The 23,111-nt window shown below is 39.3% G+C and overlaps 1 long non-coding RNA gene and 1 pseudogene across 4 annotated transcripts in view; one reads left to right on the forward strand and one right to left on the reverse strand.

Moving 5' to 3' along the window:
• The window catches only part of LOC109503059, a 237,481-nt gene that overhangs the window by 207,120 nt on the left and 7,250 nt on the right, over positions 1–23,111 (forward strand). For 2 of the 4 annotated variants that reach the window (XR_006584272.1, XR_006584270.1), the window contains exon 5: positions 18,833–18,964. This is a non-coding gene — a long non-coding RNA (uncharacterized LOC109503059). Of the gene's footprint in view, positions 1–7,161; positions 7,217–18,832; positions 18,965–19,755; positions 19,978–23,111 lie in introns of all 4 variants that reach the window. The other 2 variants (XR_002161945.3, XR_006584273.1) reach the window with 2 other exon arrangements.
• On the reverse strand, positions 13,679–14,621 carry LOC101098035 (annotated as a pseudogene).

Below are 23,111 nucleotides of genomic sequence, written 5' to 3' on the forward strand. Positions count from 1 at the left end.
ACAATATCTCTGCATGTTGTTTGGCTGGGGAAATGTAAATGCAGGAAGTATGGGGCAACCACATTTGGCTATGAAAAAGCTAAACAAGTTGAGAGGAATGGAGGCAAGCCTGGGGAGGTAAGAGAGAGAAGTTTCTATTGCCTAATGGTTTTTGAGACTCTGAAAACTCTTCAAGAAGCCTTGGTTCCTGGAAATACCCCAAAAATTCTTCCAATAAATTCCAGTCCACCCCCTCAAACACCCTTTAATCTTGTATGGAATGAACATGTTACTTACGAACAGAGGGAGAATTAGACTATAACTACTTTGAGCCTTAATGAAAGTATGAATCTAGGCAGTAAATAGTGATAGCTGCTAACAAAACAAAAACTAAACAATCAAATATTATGTGTCTCCTAGGTAAAATTGGACAGCATTACTTATGGTGAATCACTGCTAGAAAATCAACCTTGGGTCTGATCAAGTCTCTAAATCCAACTAACAGTTTACAGGAAATATAGGGTTAGAGGAGCATGTTAAACTTTACCATGGGGATAAAACTGGTAAAACCTAGACAGTGGCAAGCATTACTAAATTACCTTACTTTTTTTATGCAAAAAAAGAGGTGGGAAGAGGTGGAAAGATGATCCAAAAAGTTAAATGAGAGTTAAGGGACACATGAATCAATTTTAATATATAGACCTGATTTTGATCTTGAGTCAGATTTTTTAACTAAAGAAATTTTTTCACTGGACATTTTATGATATTAAGGAATTATTTTAATTATGATGATATTATGACTATTTTTAAATAGTCACACACCCTTTGAGATACATACACAAATAGTAACAGATGAAAAATATATATATATATTTTTTTCCAACGTTTATTTATTTTTGGGACAGAGAGAGACAGAACATGAACGGGCGAGGGGCAGAGAGAGAGGGAGACACAGAAACGGAAACAGGCTCCAGGCTCCGAGCCATCAGCCCAGAGCCCGACGCGGGGCTAGAACTCCCGGACCGCGAGATCATGACCTGGCTGAAGTCAGACGCTTAACCGACTGCGCCACCCAGGCACCCCGAAAAATATATTTTTTTGGATTTCCCTCAAAATTATTAGAATGTGGCAGAGCTAAGCAATGAGTATAGATGAATCAAATTGGTCCTGGAGTAGATAATAATTGACACTGAGGGTTCACTATATTATTCTCTCTACTTTTTATGTGTTTGAAATTTATAACAACATAACAAAAATTTGGTTGCTTTTTTAATAATAGCTTGACATACCCAGGAATTGACATCTGAATATCAATGTGATATACACTATCAATAAAGGATAAAACCCACATGATCCTTTCAATAGATGAGAAAAAGCATTTGACAAAATCAACACCCCTTCATAAACACACACACACACACACACACACACACACACACACACACACAAAACTTACCAAACTAGAAATATAAAGGGACTTTCTCAACTTAATAAAGGTTGTCTACAAAAAAAAAAAAACCCAATAAATACGATACTTCATTGTGAAAGACTCAATGCTTTCACTCTAAGATCAAGAACAAGACCAGGATGCCTGCTTTTGCTGTTTATTTAACATTCTGCTAGAAGTTCTAACCAGCACAATTAGACAAGAAAATTAAATAGACATTTAATTTAAATTTTAAAATAAGAAATATTTAAGTTTAAAATGACATTTAAGTTTTAAAGGAAGAAATAGAACAATCTCTATTTATAGATGATATGACCTTCTATGCAGGAAATCCTAAAGAATCCACTAAAAAACTATTAGAATAATAAATAAGTTCACTAAAGGTTCAAGACATAAGATCAATATACAAAAATCAATTGCATTTCTATACATTAGCAATGAGCAATCTGAAAATGAAATTAAGAAAACAATTGTATTTATATTAGTATCAGAAAGAATAATAGAGGGGTGCCTGGGTGGCTCAGTCAGTTAAGTGTCTGACTTCAGCTCAGGTCATGATCTCACAGTTTGTGAGTTTGAGCCCACATCAGGCTCTCAGATGTCAGCACAGAGCCACTTTGGATCCTTGGTCTTCTTCTCTGTGCCCTTCTCCTGTTTGCTCACGTTCTCTTTCTCTCAAAAATAAACACTTAAAAAAGAATAAATGGAATCCAAAAAATAACACACTTAACAACTGATTTAACAAAATACTACAAAACTTATAATCTAGGGGCCCCTGGGTGGCTTAGTCAGCTAAGTGTCCAACTTTGGCTCAGATCGTGATCTCAGGGTCCGTAGGTTTGAGCTCCGCGTTGGGCTCTGTGCTGACAGCGCAGAGCCTGGAGCCTGTTTCCGATTCTGTGTCTCTCTCTGTTTCTGCCCCCCCCCAACTCATGCTCTGTCTCTCTCTCTCTCTCTTAAAAAATAAATAAACATTAAAAATTTTTAAATAAAAATAAAAAACTTACAATCTGAAAACCATAAAACATTGATGAAAGAAACTAAAGAACTGAATAAATGGAAAGAAATGTCATGTTCATGAATCAGAGGCTTAATATTGTTATGATAACAGTATGTCCCCAAATGATTGACAGATTCAATGTAATTACTATTCGGATCCCAGTTTGCATCTTTTCAGAAATTAACAAGCTTCATGTAGAAGTACAAGGGAATAAGCATGGCCAAAACAGTTTTGAAAAAGAACAATGTTGGAGGACTCATGCTTTCTGATTTTAAAATTTTGTACAATGCTAAGCAAAATAAGTCAGTCAGAAAAAGATAAATATCATATGATTTCATTCATGTGGAATTTAAGAAAGAAAACAGATGAATATAGGGGAAGGGAAAGAAAAGTAAGGTAAAAACAGAGAGGGAGGAAAACCATAAGAGATTCTTAAATACAGAGAACAAACTGAGAGTTGTTGGAGGGGTGTTGGGTGGGGGGGATGGGCTAAATGGGTGATGGGCATTAAGGAGAGCACTTGTTGGGATGAGGAAGCACTGGGTGTTATATGTAAGTGATGGATCACCAAATTCTTCCTGAAATCATTATTACAGTATATGTTAACTAACTTGGAATTAAATACAATTTAAAAATTAAAAAAAACAGTACATATCTATACTAATCAAAACAATGTCATACTGGCATAATGATAGACATATAACTCAATGGAATAGAATTGAAAGTCCTGAAATAAGACTCTCACTTTCAAGAATGGAAAGTTCTCTTTCTACTAAACAGTGATGACTATTAAGAACAGAGTGGTTGCTTTTTACCAGGGGAGAGGGAAATGTAGGCCATTTGACCCTACTTAATTTTGATGGCTTTAATATATAGGTCATTAGAAAAAACTTAAAGTCTTGTGCATATGTAAAACAGTTCATAAAAATCAGAAGACACAGAAAAAAAGGAGAGAAGACACTAATTACAACTACAATGGTGATGCCAATTACAGCCAACATTTATATAACATTTACTAAATGCCACTCCTATTTCCAAATATTTTAAATTTATTAAGTAATTTAATACAAAAATCATAACTACCATTATTATTCTCATTATGTAGATGAGAAAACTGAAGCACTAAGAGTTTGTATAACTTACCCACAAGCAGAGAGTTGGAAGTGTTAAGACAGGGGTACTCAACACTGACTGCACATAAGAATCATGTCAGGAGCTTGTAAAACACTTAATGATCTACCCATACCTCAGACCAATTAATTCAGACCCTGGTGGGTTTTTAAATCTCCCAGATGATTTCAATGTGCAGCCAAGGCTAAGAATCACTGTATTAAGGCCCAGTTCTTACCCAATGACCAGAGTAAGAGGCCGACTCACCTAATATTACAGCATCCTCTGGGTTTAAAGACTGAGTTTTCAGAAGGTAGTTCCTAGAGCATTGCGTGAACATTGAAATGCAAGTGAATTGAAAATTGTCATGTCTCCAACAAGACCTTGGATCTGTGTTTTAACTGTCCTACAAGGTAATTCTGATGCTTATTCAAGTTTGGGAACCAGTAATATAAGGATTAGGACAAGTTTCTCCTCCTGTCTTATATCATGGCTTAGGAGACCAAAAATCTGAATTTAATGCAGAGTTTTGTCTGTAGATGTTTATCCACCAGCAAGTGTTTTGACCATGAAGTCCTCAGATTTCTTTGGTTGTGAAGAGAAAGACAAAATCTCTTTCTTTTTAAAAATTTTTTTAATGTTCTTATTTTATTTTTGAGAGAGACAGAGTGCTAGCGGGGGGAGAGAGGGAGACAGAATCTGAAGCAGGCTCCAGGCTCTGAGCTGTCTTCACAGAGCCTGACATGGGGCTTGAACTCACTGACTGTGAGATCATGACCTGAGCCAAAGTCGGACACTTAACTGACTGAGCCACCCAGGCTCCCCTGAAGGACAAAATTTCTAAGATATTCCCTGAGGTTAAAAGTCTGCATTCAGATAATTCTTCCATAGGTTTCAGAACTGATTCAAGTTCCCTGGTGGAAGGAGATTTTCCTAAACCATAAACAAATGCATAGCAAAGTGATTAAGAGCATGGCCTCCTGGCTCTATCTAGGTTTGAATACCATTTATACTTCTTCCTATCTGATCTTAGAAAAGTTTTTAAATCTGTGAGCCTCAGTCTTTATTATAAAGTTGGATTCCTATTCATACTTAGACTTGTATCAAGGGTTAAAAAAAAGTGCTTATAGAACACTTAACATCAACTCAGGCACACAGTGAACTCTCAATAAATGAAAGCTATATTTATATTTATAATTATTTTTTCATACTGGTTATTGCACAAAATTTGAATTTCAATATTGTCCCTATTTCCAGGCATACTTCAGAGGCAGGTATGAAATGAGAAAGCTTTGGAAATTAGAAGAGAAAGTGACTGTAGAGGACATGGGGCTATGAGCAGAGATTATATAACAAGAAGGAAATCCTAGGATCATTTAGTCTTACAGCTGCCAGGGACCTTAACTGTCTTCTAGATCAACCTTCCAACCCTGTGGATCTGGGGAAAGAGGCCATGTTAGAGTAGAGTCTTGGCCTTGGAGGGGCATCAATTTATGAAGCCTTAATGGGTGGGGTCCTATTAATGGATGTGACTGGGATTGGGTTCCTCCAGAGGCTTTCAGCCTACAAATAGACTACTTTTAATTCAAAGTGAAAAGAAAAGCCAATGTAGGAGACAGAAGATTGTGTATTGAGGAAGACCCACATTGTCTTAACCATCAAACCAAAATTTAAGTGTCCTCTCAGCTCACCAGAATGGCTCCTGGAAGTAATGCACCTTGCATACTGACAGGTGTTTCACCTATCAGAAAATTCTATGTCAGACACCTACAAGATTTACCACCTGTGCTACAAAATTATCAGTATCTTTCCAGTGCTAAATACTAATTTTACACACACACATGAGATGAAGGCCAATGAGAGGGGAGGATGCAGAATGGAATTAAGGTTGAAAGAGTAACACAGGGCTGAGGAGGGCACTGGAAGATATTCTTGGCTATGAGAAAGCAGAGTGGGGTGCTGATACCTGAGGCCAGAGGCATGAGAAGGAATTGTCAGGTGTAGAAAGCAGATGTGAGAGAGTGTTGAGGGCAAACTGTACTCTCTTAACAATCGTGTATTTTTAATCCCTGGTCTGTGATAGTCTGCTACTTTCTCAAAAGCAGAGGAGGGTGGAAAGTAAAAGACCCTGAATCACTGTAGCGATATAGGTCTTCTGGGAAACAGCCTCTAATAATTTTCTGGGGCTGCTTAAACAAAATTCAGAGGCTAGAAGTCCAAAACCAAGGTGTTAGCAGGGTTGGTACCTTCTAAGTTCTGTGAGGGAGAATTTGTTTCATGCCTCTCCTAGCTTCTGATGACCTCAGGCATTCCTTGGCTTACAGATGGTATTCTCCCTGGGACTTCACATTTGCTCCTTCTGTATATGTCTGTCTCTGTGTCCAAATTTCCCCTTTCATAAGGACACAGTCATATTGGATTATGGCCCACCCTAATGACCTTATATTAATTTGACCATCTGCAAAGACCCATGATTTCTAAATAAGGTCACATCCATAGTTACTAGGGGTTAGGACTTCAATACCGTTTGGACAGAAACACAGTTCAAACCATAACATAGCCCATGCTCTGCTCCCATCTTCTGGTTAACATGAGGCCTACAGAAACTTCCCTTGGTCACTAGATTTCTTGAGTCCAGTTTTCTATCTCTAATTCAGGGCTGCATGTCTTTCAGGCACATTCCCTATTGTCTTCCATGTGGAGAAGTGTAGGGGATCCTGTACCTCCCTGAAAGGTACTCTGTCTAGCAGAGAAAAGCCTCAAAGTCCTCTCCCTATAGCTGTTGACAGGCAGCTGTTGCACAAAGAAAATGTAGATCTGGGAGGAACCTCAGTACTCATGTGGTCCATACTATAGAAAAGTGGAGTTGGACCCAAAAAGTCATTTTTGTTCAGGTGCATGGCAGAACCAGTTACAAACTCAGTTTCCTCATTTGAAGGGCAACACTCTTCCCATTCCACTTTTGACCAACTCAGTATTGTGTTAGGCACTGTAAGAGAGTCAAAGTATAATATTCCATTAGTTAAAGATGTGCATTATTTCATGTTTTTAAAATCTTTGGAATAGAGGGGCGCCTGGGTGGCACAGTCGGTTAAGCGTCCGACTTCAGCCAGGTCATGATCTCGCGGTCCCTGAGTTCGAGCCCCGCGTCAGGCTCTGGGCTGATGGCTCGGAGCCTGGAGCCTGTTCCCGATTCTGTGTCTCCCTCTCTCTGCCCCTCCCCCGTTCATGCTCTGTCTCTCTCTGTCCAAAAAATAAATAAACGTTGAAAAAAAAATTTAATAAAAAAAATCTTTGGAATAGAGATGCTATTTATAATCAATGGCAAGTGTAATTGGCAGCATTTTCTCTTTATTAGTGGAATACAACAGTAAACACACATCGTACTTAGATATCTTAAATCCAATAAAATATAGTTTAAGAAATAATCCCAGCCTTCATGGTGTCTCCCCTCTAGTTAGGAAGATAATATTTTGTCATTTGATGTCATAATAAGCATTATTAAGACAGACTGTAACTTAGAAATTCACACTAACAGCTTTGGCTACAGAAAAAGAAAAAAATAATTGAAAATTCACAACTCATCATGTCCCTAACCACTCCCTTTTTAAAATCCTTCCAACAGCTTCTTCTTGCTCTTAGGATGAAGACTAAACTCCTTATGTGGACCATGAGATTTGGTATGTCCTGGCACTTGTTAAGTTTCTATCCTCATCTTGCACCACTCTTCTTCTTTCGCTCTCTCCACAGTGGTCCTCTGTTTTTCTTTTCTTTTCTTTTCTTTTCTTTTCTTTTCTTTTCTTTTCTTTTCTTTTCTTTTCTTTTCTTTTCTATTTATTTATGTTTGTTTGTTTGTTTGTTTTAGTCCATCTTATTTCTATGCCCCCCCCCCCGGAATTTTCCCTTGCTGTTTCCTCTTCTTGGAGTGTCTTCCTTACATTCTTCAACCAGATAACTCTTAATCCTTCTTCCGATTTCTTTAAAAGAGTCACTTCTTTGGAAAAACTTTCTCTAATTTTCTGATTAAGTCAAATTGGTTCCTTATATGCTCTCAAAGCAATGTGTATCCTTTTCTTTGTAGCCCTTGCCATGAATACATATAGTTACATATTAATTTGATCATTTGAATAATACCAGTTTCTCCTATTAGACTTGAAGCTCCTTGGGGATGGATTCCTGTCTGTTTTTCTCATTATTGTGTCCCAGGACCTAGCATAAACCCTGGTACATGGATGATGCAAATACATATATATTGATGAATAAATGATGAATCTGTACATGTTCACAGAAGATGTCATGGTAGCTTTGTGATTTGACCCTCATCTTGCAAATGGTGGGCAGTGAGCATCAGAATATTACAGTCATTGGGTCACACTAACATGAAGGAAAATCTCAATTCTGCCTTCAGTGGAATTATTGAGATCATTAAATTATCATATACAAAACACTTGTGCAGTATCTGGACTGCAGATAACACTTAATAAATCACAGCCTTTATTGTTGTTACTACATGCTTATGTCTAAGAGGCTGTTTGGAGGTTGGGGTCATGCCCGATTTTTGCACATTTGTAGTACCTTCTGCCTGCCACGTGTCCATAAACATCCATAACTGAACACATGGCATTAAGGTTAAAGAAATGTTTCTGGGAGCAAGTATAGGAATGATTGAATTTTCTTTGTGTCTAGGTCCATGTCTAAATAATAACTGTAAAAGTTGCCTTTATGTTTTTCAAGAAATCATTTATGAATGGTAGGAAATCCTTCTGAATGGTAGGGAGCTATCTAATCTTTCTCAGTGCAAATGTTCCTCATGCAGCATCTGTGATTCAGCAGCATTTTCAGGTTTGGCACCAGTACATGGTTTTAAAGGGGAATAGAATCCCTAAATCAAATCATGGGGCAGGGGCTTATTAATGCCCCTGGCTTATGAATTCCCACTGTGGCACCCAGGGCTGTTCACAAGCTCCTGGCTCCTAGCTACTTCATCTGGCTGTCATTTTTGGCTGCAAGCCTCATAATATAGAAAGTATGTCACAATGTGTTTAAGAATAAATTTGTTTTCTCTCATTAGGCCTAGATTTTGAGGAGTCCTTTAAATCCATTAATATTGGCATTTTTCAGCAGAGAAACATTTCACCTGTTTTTACCTTTGGTCATTGATTTTAGTTCCATTTTATAACACTATTTGTCTGTGTATTGGTTCTCTATTCTTTTATCTCTAATTCTCTCTAAATGTCTTTATAGTTTTGGGGTGGGTGTGTGCATGTGTGTGTGTGTGTGTGAATTAACATTACTTTGAGATCATTGTAGATTCACATACAGGTGTAAGAAATAATATATAAAGATCCCATATACCCTTTGTTCAGTTTTCTTCCAGGGTAATATCTTTCAAAAATATAATAAAGCATCACAGACAGGATATTGACATTTCTACAACCTACCAATCTTATTCAGATTTCCCCAGTTTTACTTGTACTCATCCGTGTGTGTGTGTGTGTGTGTGTGTGTGTTTGTGCATACTTAGTTATGTGTAATGTTGTTACATGTGTTGGCCCATTTTCCACCTCCATAGTCAAGACACAGAATAGTTCCATCACCACAAATATCCCTGACATTGCCTTGTTATAATGACACTCAACTCCTTCTTGCCTGACTCCTCACTTTGTTCTTTTTTTCTACATGACTTTTATATTAGTCTACCATATTACTGATTGGATTTTCTGCAATATCAATCCTGCTGTTCACTGCTTCCAGTATAAATCGTAATTATACAGACATACTCTTTTTCCTCATAGTCCTTTTTAAAAAATCTTATTCATATCCCCTGCTTTGTTATTCCCTTTTCCCTTTGTAGCTATTTTCACATGAGCATAAAATTGGGCAGGATCCTGGGGAGTCATCTAATCCAGGGAAGCAAATTCTTGGAAAATATGCTGACATATACTTCTGTACTTCATATACTGCAGGCTTATGGCTTGCAGTTCTCCAAGGCAAATACAACTAATCAATTGGATATGGCATACAAAAGCAAATCTGTTTGCCATTCATGGTCTTTTCCAATCTTTCATTTCACAAATGAAGAAACTAAGGACAAATATAAGAGAGTCTGTAACAAAGTATACAGATAAGATTGGGAAACAGATCCATATCTGAAAATGATGAAATGGAAAACCAATGCCATTTACATTCTTATAATTCCAAGTCTTTGCTTGGCCTCAGGGATGTTTTGCATCTAGGCTGGATGTATGGTACTTCTGGATGACAAAGAACTCTCAGGAAGGATCTGCTGATAAAGCTATTTTTCAAAAGTGTTCTGTGCCTGAAGAATTTCCTGCCTAAATAAGGCAAAAGAACGAAGGACTGTGGATCCCACCTCTAGTTATATGTATGTTATTTGAGACTTTTCTCCCCACCTTTCTCTTCAGCCAGTTAAAGAGCTTTAAAAGCAAGTGGGATTCAACCTGGCTGTATGTAACTAACAATGTAAAATAGCACTGGTAAGAATGGATAATGAAGGGTAATTTTCAATCTTGAACACAAAGGATGTGGTCATATAATACAGACCCCACTTCAGAAGAGAGGCAGTATTATTTAGTGGTTAGGGCCATACACACTGGGTCCAGCTTCTGAGATTTGAAGCCAATCTCCAGCACCTATTAGCTGGTGACTTTGAGCAAGTTACTTAACTTTTTTTTGCTTCAGCTTCTTCATCTGTAAAATGGGGATTATAATATCAGTACGTACTTTACGGCAATGTTGTGAAGATTAAATAAATCAACATATACAAAGCACTTGGAAGGGTTCCTGACATATAGTAAGTGATATATTCGTGTTTGCAATGGTTATTTTCACCACATCTAGACATAATGTATGTATCTTATGAAGTATATATTGCTTTTCCCATAAAGGAAATAAAAGTGAGGAAGTTACATAATAAATAAGTACCAATTTTGAATAGAGAAAAGAAAACTAATATTTCTAATTTGGAGAAGTCATGGATGCTTCTTAGAAGAATAGGCAGATGAGGGGCACGTGGGTGGTTCAGTCAGTTAAATGTCCATCACAGTTTGAGGTTTGAGCAGGTTTGAGTCCTGAGTCGGGCTTTGTGCTGACAGCTCAGAGCCTGGAGCCTGCTTCAGATTCTGTGTCTCCCTCTCTCTCTGCACTTCCCCCGCTCATGCTCTGTCTCAAAAATAAATAAACATTAAAAAAAAAAAAAAGAATAGCCAGATGACTACATATGGGAGGAAGGAGACTATTAAAACAGGAATAGATGGAGAAAAGAAGAAAACATGTCATATCCTGGTGTCAGGTCTCCTGGGGGAGGGTACCAGATGCATAAGACCTAGAGCAGCAATGTCATTTCATTCCTTACCTATTTATTTGGCAATAGTTAAATATATACCATGATGCAATTATGATGAGGAACAAAAGACAATAAAGAAACTAAACCCCAGCCTCAAATATAAGTAATGTGTTCTTCCAGGAGAGAAGATGTAGAGGGTAGAGATTGGTCATTTTCATGCCCTTTTATTATATTACTTTCTAATAAATTTTTCAGCACTGAGTAGGTGAAATTTTCCAGAGAGATAATACTTTGAGGTCCTTTCCTATTACTGAAAATATCATCAGAGTTTGTCCTCTTGATGATGGCTTCAGAATAGGGGTTGCAAACTCAAATCCTACAGGGGCCGTAAGGGACAATAAACCAATGAAGCATTCTGAGTATAAGTGTAGGAGCACGAGAATGTAAAACTTGGGGTGTAGACCATGGAAACTTTGGGAGCACACAGACTATATAAAGGGCATCCATTTTGGAGTAGGTTATTGCCAGGTCTTTTAAATTTTTGAGAGAATTCAGAAATACAGAATTTAACATGAAAGCTCTTTTTTTATTTAAATTTTTTTTAATGTTCATTTATTTTTGAGGAAGAGAGAGAAACAGAGTGTGAGTGGGGGAGGGACAGAGAGAGAGGGAGACACAGAATCCAAAGCAGGCTTCAGGCTCTGAGCTGTCAGCGCAGAGCCCGACGTGGGGCTTGAACTCATGGACCTTGAAATCATGACCTGAACCAAAGTCAGACACTTAACTGACTGAGCCACCCAGGTGCCCCAAAAGCTCTTTATTTTTAGATACTGCATCAAATACTGTAAACAAAATAGGTGTGCCAAACAAAGTGTGTTTGGATATCATTTTTTAGCCTTTGGCAACCAGCTGGAATTTAAACAAGCAATGACATATAGTGGGTGCTGTTGTCTTTCCAGCTGTCTGAGAAAACCCAGAGTTCCTGCTCCAAAGCCCACCCCACCCCCAGATACCCTCTACTCTATCCTCTCACACCCACTGGCTCTCCAGACAATAAGCTGGACAACTGAAACCAAGAGTCTTACTGCCAAGGTATTGCTGCTGAGATTTTCAAGTTTCAAGTCCCTGGTTTAGAGTGAGTCATCTCAGATTCAATTAATGGAGAATTCCTCTGGGTTTGTCACCATTGGCAGAGGGGGAAATGACTCAGACAGAGGAGTATGCAGTGCCTAATGGGTCCAGCATGTGAGGGCTTTTGAGATTGCTGGGTATGGTGCTCATGGTGCCCAAAGGGAGCACAGAGGAGGGCTAGAGGTTACAACATGCTCTCAGCTAAATTCACTGCTGGCTCTTTTGGACTAAAAAGAATTTGAGATATTTGCATCTGACCTCAAACATAAAGTAGGTCCAGCATCTCAAGGAGATGTATTATTACAAGCTCTCTGTTTCCTTCCCCAGCCTTATTTCCTTCTGCCTGCCCAAACTGTGCACTTTGCATCCTGGTATCACCAAACTACTTACAGTTCTCCCAACCCCCTTTCTTGCTTTTATACCTTTGTAAACTCCATTTTGCCTTCCTGGAATACCTTTGGCCTTATATTTATATTTTGCCTTTATTCCACAGTGCCTTGTGCATGGACAAAAGTTTATAAAACTGTATTGAATTGAATACAGTCACTACACAGCCCTGAAGTGACCACAGTGTGACCTGTCTCAATCCTGTGGGTCAGACCTAAAGCATCATTGACTCAGGCTCTGCCATCTAAGCCCTTCTGAGTTATCTGCGGGCATAATTGGGGTGATTAGAGCACAGAAAGTAGGAATGCACAGATAACTGAGAAGCCAGTAGTTTCACCTTACTGCTATCATTCACTCACATTTAGGAAACATTCATTGAAAAAATACTTTGTCAGGCATTGTTCTAAGCACTGGGGATACAGCAGTCAGCAAGAGGAATCTGCTTTTCTAAAGTTTCTATTATGTGTGGCAGGGGAGAAGTAAATCAGTAAATATAAACACTAGAATACCAGGTAACATTAAATTCAATGAAGAAAATCACACAGAATAATCTGATACAGCTAGAATAGTTGGGGTAGGATTTTCAGATAGAGTAGCAGTGTTGGTCTTTCTAGGAAAGCATTTTTGTGTGTGTGTGATGAGACATACATGATTAGGACTCATGGTAAGACATAAGGGAAGAAAGTGCATTCCCATAGAGGAAAGAATGACTGGAAATGTTCAGAGCTTGGAATGAACTTGGTGTGTTCCAAAAAGAAAAGGGCAAGAATGGCTGGAACAGCGTTAGAGAGGGCAAGAAATAAATTCTGAAAAGTAGTCAGGTGCCAGAGAATGAAGGGCCCTGTGAGACCACAATAAGGAATCTGAACTATTGTGAGTGTGATAGCAAACCAGTAGAGGGTTTTATGCAGCTTCCTGTATGTTATGACTTTCCTTCAGTTGGTATGGATTGCTGCATGACAAGAGGAGAAACAGTAAAATAACTGAGACTGAGATTGAGGACTGGATGCCCCTTTACTTATGGACCCAATTTCAGACCAAAAGGCCTTTATTAGTCGTATTGAGAAAAATGCCTTGACAGTGATATTAGGAACTTGTAGACTCCATGAGGTGCAGTATTATTGAAATGATTGGACATGGACTGTGTCCTTTCTTATGCATACAAATATCTTTGTGGGCCTATATTCCTCCTTTGCATATATCATCTAGTAGTATACTGTTTCTTAAACCTTAACATATGTATGAAACACCCACAGATCATGTTAAATTGCAGGTTTTGATTTGATAGACTTGGGGTGCTGCATTCCCCCCTTTTTTAGCTGCCTGGTGAATAAGTTTATTATTGTCTTTATCTGAAAAATCTTCATAGAAAATTGTGGTTTGGTTTATTAGCTCTCAGCAGCCTGCTCCTAAGCTCTAAGGAATCTTGCCTTCTGAACTACCTAATCTTTCTTCTGGACAAGAGACATTTGGGGGGACGGTTTCACCTCTTCTTAACTTATTTCTTAGGCTTATTCTTATAAACTGGATTCTCTCATATAGCAGTGTGAGCTTTCTTAAACACCCCCATCATGTCTGGAGTTATGTTGTTCCTTATGTAATTAGAGAATTGTTTCTTGTAAGAATCTTCATCTTTTCCCACTAGGTAATGCATATAATCTGCAACTTTCTGACCCAGGATGTTCTTCCAGTATACTTCTACATTGAATTCCTTGCTTTCTGAACTATACCAGGGAATTGTTTGAACTGTGAAGGATAGACAAGCCTCCATCCACAGCTCCCTTGACGGCCCCATACACTTTATTTCTAGTAGTAGTTCTGGCAAGCCCTGTATCCAAATAGCAGCTGAAGGTACCAGGTTGACCATCAGTGCTTTCCACATTGTATTCATCTCTAGTCACCTCCATTTGGCCTTCATAGGTCTTGTCCATACCAAATGAGTTAAGAAGACTGCAGGCCAGCGGCAGGCTGGTACAATATGCTGCAACATAATTTGTCAGGCCAACCTTCACACTTTGGGAGCTCAAGAGCAAAGCTACACAAACTATCATATCTCCTTCTCTACAGGCATAAGCAATCTGACAAATGATATGCATGAACTATCATCCTCTATTTAGATGTGTTGTACTTATTTTTATCCTGAATTACCAAGTGTTTCCAAGCATAGTAATCATTTTACCCTCTCATCTGTTTCTAAATTTCATTTGGTATCTCTTGAAATAAGCCTTATTCTTGACACTTTTAACAAACCCCATCCTGTGGAACAAAGGCCAGTCAGTGTCTATGGCTCACCACAGACCAACTGGGGTGCTACATTTCTAATAATCTCCCAGGTGGTGCTGAGGTATCATGTAGTCAGATTATGCAGTCTGAGGACTACATTTTGAGAAGCCCCTTTGACCAGGATGCAATCAGAGTCCTTCACCTGTTTTCAGTTTACCTGTTCAGATTCAATCTCCTTGGTTCCAGGGTTGGAGTGACCTTGTATAAAAGGAGATAGAAGATGAAAAGTGATGTTGAAATCATACCTAGGCCCATGGGATCCTGAATTAAGTAGCGAGGCCAGATGGACTATGTCAATTCAAAGTCCTATCCATTTTAAGTGGTCATTCCAGATGCCCTCCTAAGGCACCAGGGCCATTTGTTACAGAATCTCCTAGAAGACAGAAGGCAATTTGAAACAAACCTGAGCCCTGAGCCCTGAGCACCCAGGACTGGCCAGCGGGCCAGCTGACCATAATCTAATGGCACCCCATTTCTGTTTCCTAGAAACACCAGGCTCCCCTAGCCTGTTCCTTCAAGGAAAGCTCTTTGTATTGCTTCAAAGTCTTGCACAGGATATTAGCCACTTCCTTCTCTATAATTCATCCTTCCACTTTGCCATCTGGAATATTTCTCTTTTACAAGTGCCTAAGTTGTTACAGTTTGAGGCAGTTGAATCTTAAATTTGGTAATTTATTGTTTTTAATGCTTTCTTCCCCAAATTCAGATTTTGTGGTTTGAAACAGACTCCAGCCAGGATTTCTGCTTCCTAGCTAGACATCTGGTGGTCTGCCCTTTCCAGGTCTTCTCTGGGTTTATTTTTCAGCTTCCCACTAGTGACTATCAAGGGTTTCTTCAGTTCACTCCTCCCATTGCATCCGTTAGTTTCTTTCATCTCATCACTGCCCTGAATGCCTAGGACAGACCCCTTATGGTGGGAGCTAAGATAGAGTTACTGGGGACCAGTAGGCTGTAATTTCAATTGCAACACAAAGCTCTTGCTGTGCCTGAAATATCTTCCTACTGATACTTGAAATCCTACCTTTAAAAACCATTGGGGTTATGGGTCATATAAATAATAGGTAGAAATAAGTACAAGGTAAACAGCGAGATTTGAGAGGAAAGGGACCTCACAATTGTTGAATATTTACTGTGTGTCAAACTCTGAACTGGGATAGAATAGGTAAAATCACCCTTACTCTGCAGATGAAGGAACCAAGTCTACAAATAATTGTCCCAAGGAATTCTGATTACAGAGTGGTGGGGTCAAGACTTGAACAAGATCTAACTCAAAGCCCATGTGTTTGTCATCAGGTTAGTATTGAAGAATTACATGAGGGACAGAACACAAGGCAGAGGATGTAAACCAGATTCTGGGAGGTATTTAAGGGTGGGATAATTGAGTACAATCAAGCCAGGAGGCAGAATGGGCACAGAATTTCCAGAACAAGGTACCAGCTACTAGATATAAACTTCATATTGAACTAACCTTGGCATTACTTCAAGATTTTTTGAGCTTCCTATTTATGGCAAGAGCTGTACTTCCAGTTTGGTTAGCTTGAAGCTTGTAAGTAAAAGTGAATGGCAGTAATCTGCTTTATGGAAATTCTGAGTAGGAGTAGGACAAGATTAGTTGATCTCTGGAACTTTTTCCATGATTCTCTTTGAAGAGGTGCTTTTAGGTAACAATACCCTGGTGGCTCTCATCCCGTGGAAGTTTTAGCCCAATTCTTGGGCCCCATCCAAGACCAACTGTTGGGTTTCTAGCTGTAGGACCCTGACATCTTTGCTCTCTGAAGATATCCAGGACTGATGAGAAGCCAGAGCTAAAACCACAGCCTCAGGATAAATGAGCTTACTATTTTTCCTTGCTCTGAAAAGGACAAATCTAAAACACAGGACAATTCTAGGAGGCAGAGGAAAATAGGGAAAGTTTTTTGGTGCTGAAAGCTAGAAAACTGAATTTTTGTCATTCAGAAGGAGAAAAATACAAATTTTGACCATTTTACAATTTTGCCAAAAGACCAACCACCCAGAAATTCCCTTCATCTCATGTTTTGATGAGTCCAACTTCCAATGTTTAACCTTCGTGGAGTCAAGAGTCAGGAGTAGGTTCTATTCCGACACCCACCGGAAAAGCTCAATTTTAAAACTCCTTATACTACATACAGGGTCCCCTATTTGTCTAAAGTACTTGCAACTAGGAAAAGCCTGCTTCATTGATTTTAGATCCAGAAAATCTAAGAGACACAGTAGTTATTTGTCCTGACCAAGGTTGCTTACTAAGTCATCAGGGAGCCAGAGCTAGATCTGTGCCCTCCTAGAGCTGTCTTCTTTAAGTGCGGCCGCATTTAAGACGTTACTGGAGGGGTTCCTGGGTGGCTCAGTCAGTTAAGTGTCCAACTCTTGATTTCAGATCCGGTCATGATCTCATGGTCATGAGATCTAGCCTTGCGTTTGACTCGGTGCTGGGCATGGAGCCTGCTTGAAGTTCTTTCTCTCCCTCTGCGCTCTCTCTCTCTCTCTCTCTCTCTCGCTCGCTCTCTCTCTCAAAAACAATACAAAAGTGCTCCTGGAATGTGATGAGGAATACAATCATCCCTACAAGATTAATAGGGGATGCTGAGAGAAATAGTTTGTGTGCCCAGCTTAATACAGCCTCGTAACAGTGCCCTAAGGATCCATGGGGCACCATGGTTACAGTTACAAGTTTTTAGCAAGTCTCTGTCTTTTTGGAATTGCTACAAGACCCCAAGATGAACTATGTCCCACGAAATCAGAAATGAGCTGTAGAAGATTATGGAAACTTCAGAGCAAGATGATCCCAGCTAGCATTTATTCTTTCTTGATTTGTCCTCCGTCTATTTCTTGGGATTTATTACAATCCAGAAGAAAATAAATGAACTAGATTCACGATATGTAAATGACCTTTTTGCCTAAGAAAAGGTATGGCCAAGAGAGAAAACATAAAAATCCCAAAGAGTTGAAGTAGACTTTTTTTTTTGTTTTGTTTTGTTTTAAACTTTATTCATTGTTGAGAGACAGAGAGAGAGCATGAGCGGGGAAAGGGCAGAGGGAGGAAGACACAGAATCTGAAGCAGGCTCCAGGCTCTGAGCTGTCAGCACAGAGCCCAACGTGGGGCTTGAACTCACAAACTGTGAGATCATGACCTGAGCCGAAGTGGATGCTCAACTGACTGAGCCACCCAGGTGCCCCGAAGGAGACTTTTATAGATCATCTAGGTCAGTGTATCCGTCAGGATTGGGAAAGAAATGAAAATGTCTTCCCCATCTCACATAAGTTCATCTTATTGGTAGAGTGTAATCCAAATGCAAAACTCACGCTTCAGGAGGTCTGAGAAGTACAGTTTTTGTCCCTAACCACTCTAAATAGAAGGATGGTAAAAAGAAGGTTTAGAGAATCAATCCAACTATTGGGCAAAAACAGCAGTTCAACCAATAAACCATAGAATAGTGAGATGTAGCTGCATGTTATTTTTTAAAAAAGAGATTATGTTCTCAAATGAATTTGAGCCATGCTTGGCAAAACAAAGTTGAATATGGTTCTTTACTGAAATATGTCTCAGGATCTTCAATATCCACTTACACAGCCCCATTCTTCATATTTTGGAAAACATGAATTAGGTAAACACTTATCTAAGCCCATTTTGCAGATGAGAAAACTGGAGTCCAGAGAGATTAAATAAGTGCCTGAAATTGAATAGCCAGTTGTTGGCAAAGCTTGGACCAGAATCTATGCCTCTTAACAAGCTAGGAGTGTTCTTTCTTCTAGGAGAGAATGAGGAGGAGGTAAGGGTGGCAGGCAGGCAAGAAAGAAGAAAGAGGAAACTGACAGGAAGGTGAGAAGAGCTAGAAATCTAGAGGAAGACTATGCATCTCTGTCTCCCCCAGTTACTGAGAGTAAAAAGTACAAACACTCTGCATGCGTCCTGACCCCAGATGCAGAATGAATTCATTAAAGAAGGTCAGAGCCCTGAACCCACATCTCATCCCTTCCCACATGTGCCTGGAATATGTTGATGCTTTGGCCTCGATTAGTAACAGGGAAAACTGGTTCTGTGGAACATGTCATCTTTATAAATAGAACCAGAGGCCAGTGGTTTCTAAACAGTCAGGAGACACTCTGTCTTCTGGTGTCAGCTATTTATTTGTATTTCCGTTTCATAAAATGCACCTTCTCTCGTTCTAGGCTTTGCCCCATTAGACGTCTGCTCTCCTGCCCCAGATGTGCTACACAGATTCCTGGCCTCTTGACTCAAACCCCCGGGAACGAGGCCAGTGGGCACTTTCTCCTCTGGTCCCTGCCAAGGTTGTCACTGTGGTGAGGATGTTTGCATTTGATAGTAATTCCTCCTTTAGATGGTGCACTTAAGAAGAAAAAGAAAAATATCTTTCTCAGCTGCTATGCCTCAGTGGCCACATCTCTTTCTTTCAACCAACGTGCACATTTGTTAATTCTTTTTAACAAAACTTTTGGTGGGTTAGTTTTTTCTGGTTTGTCACTCACAAGAAGTAGGTAGTAATTCTGAAATGATGAGCAATCTGGTGATGTTGTAGTGCAGTCTCTTCCCCATTCATGTCTTTCTTCCTTCCCTCCTTCCTTCCTCCTTCCCTCCCTCACTCCCTCCATTCCTCTTTCCCTTCCTCTGTCCATTTCTTCCTTCCTTCCTTCCTTCCTTCCTTCCTTCCTTCCTTCCTTCCTTCCTTCCTTTTTCTTCACACTATCTTCCTCAGGTAAATGGACACAAACCTATCCTCAATCAACAAGGCTAAAAAAGGATTTAGGGTTCTCCAGTGATACAGCATTTCCTTTTCTGATAGACTTAATTTTATATGAATCATTCTGGAAATGGGCAACTCAGTCCTCTGTGAAGCAACTTATACTGTGGATAGCTATTTATCTCCCTTAGCCAACACACGTTTTGCCACAAGTAATAGAAGAGCCAATTAAAACTGGCTTAAATCCCACCCCACGCATAGCCGCCAGAAAAGGTAATTTAAAGATCACCCAAAGAACAGTTAAGGAATAGACCTACTTCTTGTATTTTTGGATCCAGGAGCTAAAACAATGTTACCAATTTCTCTCTTTCTTCCTCTTGGTCCTGCTTCCAGTATGGAAATTCACCCTTAGAAGACTTCTCTTAACCAAGACACCCCCAGATGCTCCAGACTGAGGAAGAGAGATTCTATCCTCCGACTGCTCAAACATGTCCTGATATTTGTCTCACTGTACTGAGTTCAACCATGTCCAGTCTCCTGAACCGGTCACTGGCCAGGGCTGTTCATTATTTGATTGCCAAGGCTGGGGTCATGGGCCCACTTCTGGAGCCAGGGGTGAGGTGCTATTACCCAGAAGGAGGGCAATGCATGCTGATCAGGAGAAAATACTCTCAGTTACACTCAGTTTATTTATCATTTGTTCGTTCGTTCATTCATTCATTCATTCATTCATTCATTCATTTTGCAGAACTGAATTGAGGGCTTGTTTTGTGCTGGAAACTAGGGATAAAATCCTGGATAACTACTACTTATCTGTCATGATGCAGCTGAAGAATCATCAATTTTATGAGGAATTCCTTCACTGACACCCTGTCCTGATGCTCCTTCTTTTCTCAGTAAATGCCTCCACTATAGCACACACCATTCAGAACTATATTAATGTCTCATCTTTCTCTCTAGTTTACATGAGCTTCTGAAGGGTAAGCATTGTATCTTATTTATCTTGGACTCCCCAGGTACCAACAGTAGGCACAAAGCACTCAAAAAACCTTTGTTGAGTAAATATATGAGTGTTGAGTTATTTATTTAATTATGAATTAATATATATGGCCCCAGTCCTTGGAGATTTTGAAAACTCTCAGGGGGAAAGAAATCCATACATAACTAACTAGAATACAGTGTGATCAGTGAGACAATAGCTATATGAACAAAGGGCTGGGAAGCACAATGGAAGATGACATATAACAGAATTATTGAAAAGTTTTAAGGTATCCTTTCATATTACAAATTTATTTTTTTATTATGAAATTTATTATTGTCAGATTGGTTTCCATACAACACCCAGTGCTCATCCCAACAGGTGCCCTCAATACCCATCACCTACCCACCCCTCCCTCCCACCCCCCATAAACCCTCAGTTCTCAGTTTTTAGGAGTTTCTTATGTTTTGGCTCCCTCCCTCTCTAACCATTTTTTTTCTTCCCTTACCCTATGGTCTTCTGTTAAGTTTCTCAGGATCCACATAGGAGTTAAAACATATGGAGTCTGTCCTTCTCTGTATGACTTACTTCACTTAGCATCACACTCTCCAGTTCCATCCATGTTGCTACAAAAGGCCATATTTCATTCTTTCTCATTGCCACGTAGTATTCCATTGTGTATATAAACCACAATTTCTTTATTCATTCATCAGTTGATGGACATTTAGGCTCTTTCCATAATTTACTATTGTTGAGAGTGCTGCTATAAACATTGGGGTACAAGTGCCCCTATGCATCAGTACTCCTGTATCCCTTAGGTAAATTCCTAGCAGTGCTACTGCTGGGTCATAGGGTAGGTCTATTTTTAATTTTTTGAGGAATCTCCAAATTTTTTGACGAACTGTTTTCCAGAGCGGCTGCACCAGTTTGCATTCCCACCAACAGTGCAAGAGGGTTCCCGTTTCTCCACATCCTCTCTAGCATCTATAGTCTCCTGTTTTGTTCATTTTAGCCACTCTGACTGGCGTGAGGTGATATCTGAGTGTGGTTTTGATTTGTATTTCCCTGATGAGGAGTGACGTTGAGCATCTTTTCATGTGCCTGTTGGCCATCTGGATGTCTTCTTTAGAGAAGTGTCTATTCATGTCTTCTGCCCATTTCTTCACTGGATTATTTGTTTTTCAGGTGTGGAGTTTGGTGAGCTCTTTATAGATTTTGGATACTAGCCCTTTGTCCAATATGTCATTTGCAAATATCTTTTCCCATTCCGTTGGTTGCCTTTTAGTTTTGTTCATTGTTTCCTTTGCTGTGCAGAAGCTTTTTATCTTCATGAGGTCCCAATAGTTCATTTTTGCTTTTAATTCCCTTGCCTTTGGGGATATGTCAAGTAAGAAATTGCTGTGGCTGAGGTCAGAGAGGTTTTTCCCTGATGTCTCCTCCAGGGTTTTGATGGTTTCCTGTCTCACATTTAGGTCCTTTATCCATTTTGAGTTTGTTTTTGTGAATGGTGTAAGTGGTCTAGTCTCATCCTTCTGCATGTTGCTTTCCAGTTCTCCCAGCACCATTTGTTAATGAGACTGTCTTTTTTCCATTGGATATTCTTTCCTGCTTTGTCAAAGATGAGTTGGCCATACTTTTGTGGGTCTAGTTCTGGGGTTTCTATTCTATTCCGTTGGTCTATGTGTCTGTTTTTGTGCCAATACCTTGCTGTCTTGATGATTACAGCTTTGTAGTAGAGGCTAAAGTCTGGGATTGTGATGCCTCCTGCTTTGGTCTTCTTCTTCAAAATTACTTTGGCTATTCGGGGCCTTTTGTGGTTCCATACAAATTTTAGGATTGCTTGTTCTAGCTTCAAGAAGAATGCTGGTGCAATTTTGATTGGGATTGCATTGAATGTGTAGATAGCTTTGGGTAGTATTGACATTTTAACAATATTTATTCTTCCAACCCATGAGCACAGAATGTTTTTCCATTTCTTTATATCTTCTTCAATTTCCTTCATAAGCTTTCTATAGTTTTCAGCATACAGATCTTTTACATCTTTGGTCAGGTTTATTCCTAGGTATTTTATGATTCTTGGTGCAATTCATATTACAAATTTAAATCTATCTCCCTATAATGTCTCCCTGCATTTTCTTAGTTCTTCATTCTTGAATAGCTCCAAATGTGTCTACCTATTTTTCTAGCACCTGGGACAATTCCTGACAACACATAGACATTTAATCAATATTTCTAAAATAATTAATGGCATTTTTTCAGCTATGTAAGAATATCAGTTGTGTAAAGGTAGATATCTTATCCTACTCTTGGATAATCTCTGATAATGGTTATATCATTGTAAGCAAAATTACTCTCTTGTTGATAATCCCCTGTGTTGGTATGTCTGCAACCAAAAGTCAACTTCAAAATTGGTTGTTTGAAACCTGAATTACATTTTCTTTTAGGTAAAATATGGTCAATGGTGCTTGCTTTCCAAGCTAGTACACACTAGCTAATTTGGTGGATATTGGTACTGGTCTAGATCTCAGGAGTCAGAAACCTCTAAATAGTCCAAACCTTCATTTGAAGTGTGAGTTGAGTTTTGAGCAGAACTGGGCCAAATCAGTCTTGGCCTCCCTTACCTGGCGGTATCCCTCTTCCTTCCTCTATTGTCCTATTCATCCGTCGCATTCTGCTACACTAAGGCTTCCATAGCTATGGTGGCCTTAAAAATGTACCACTTAGAATTCCTGCTGTGTCATGGGGACCATATTTAATAAATATCCCTAGA

Source organism: Felis catus, chromosome A1 (genome assembly GCF_018350175.1).
Source record: "Felis catus isolate Fca126 chromosome A1, F.catus_Fca126_mat1.0, whole genome shotgun sequence".
NCBI classification, from domain to species: Eukaryota; Metazoa; Chordata; class Mammalia; order Carnivora; family Felidae; genus Felis; species Felis catus.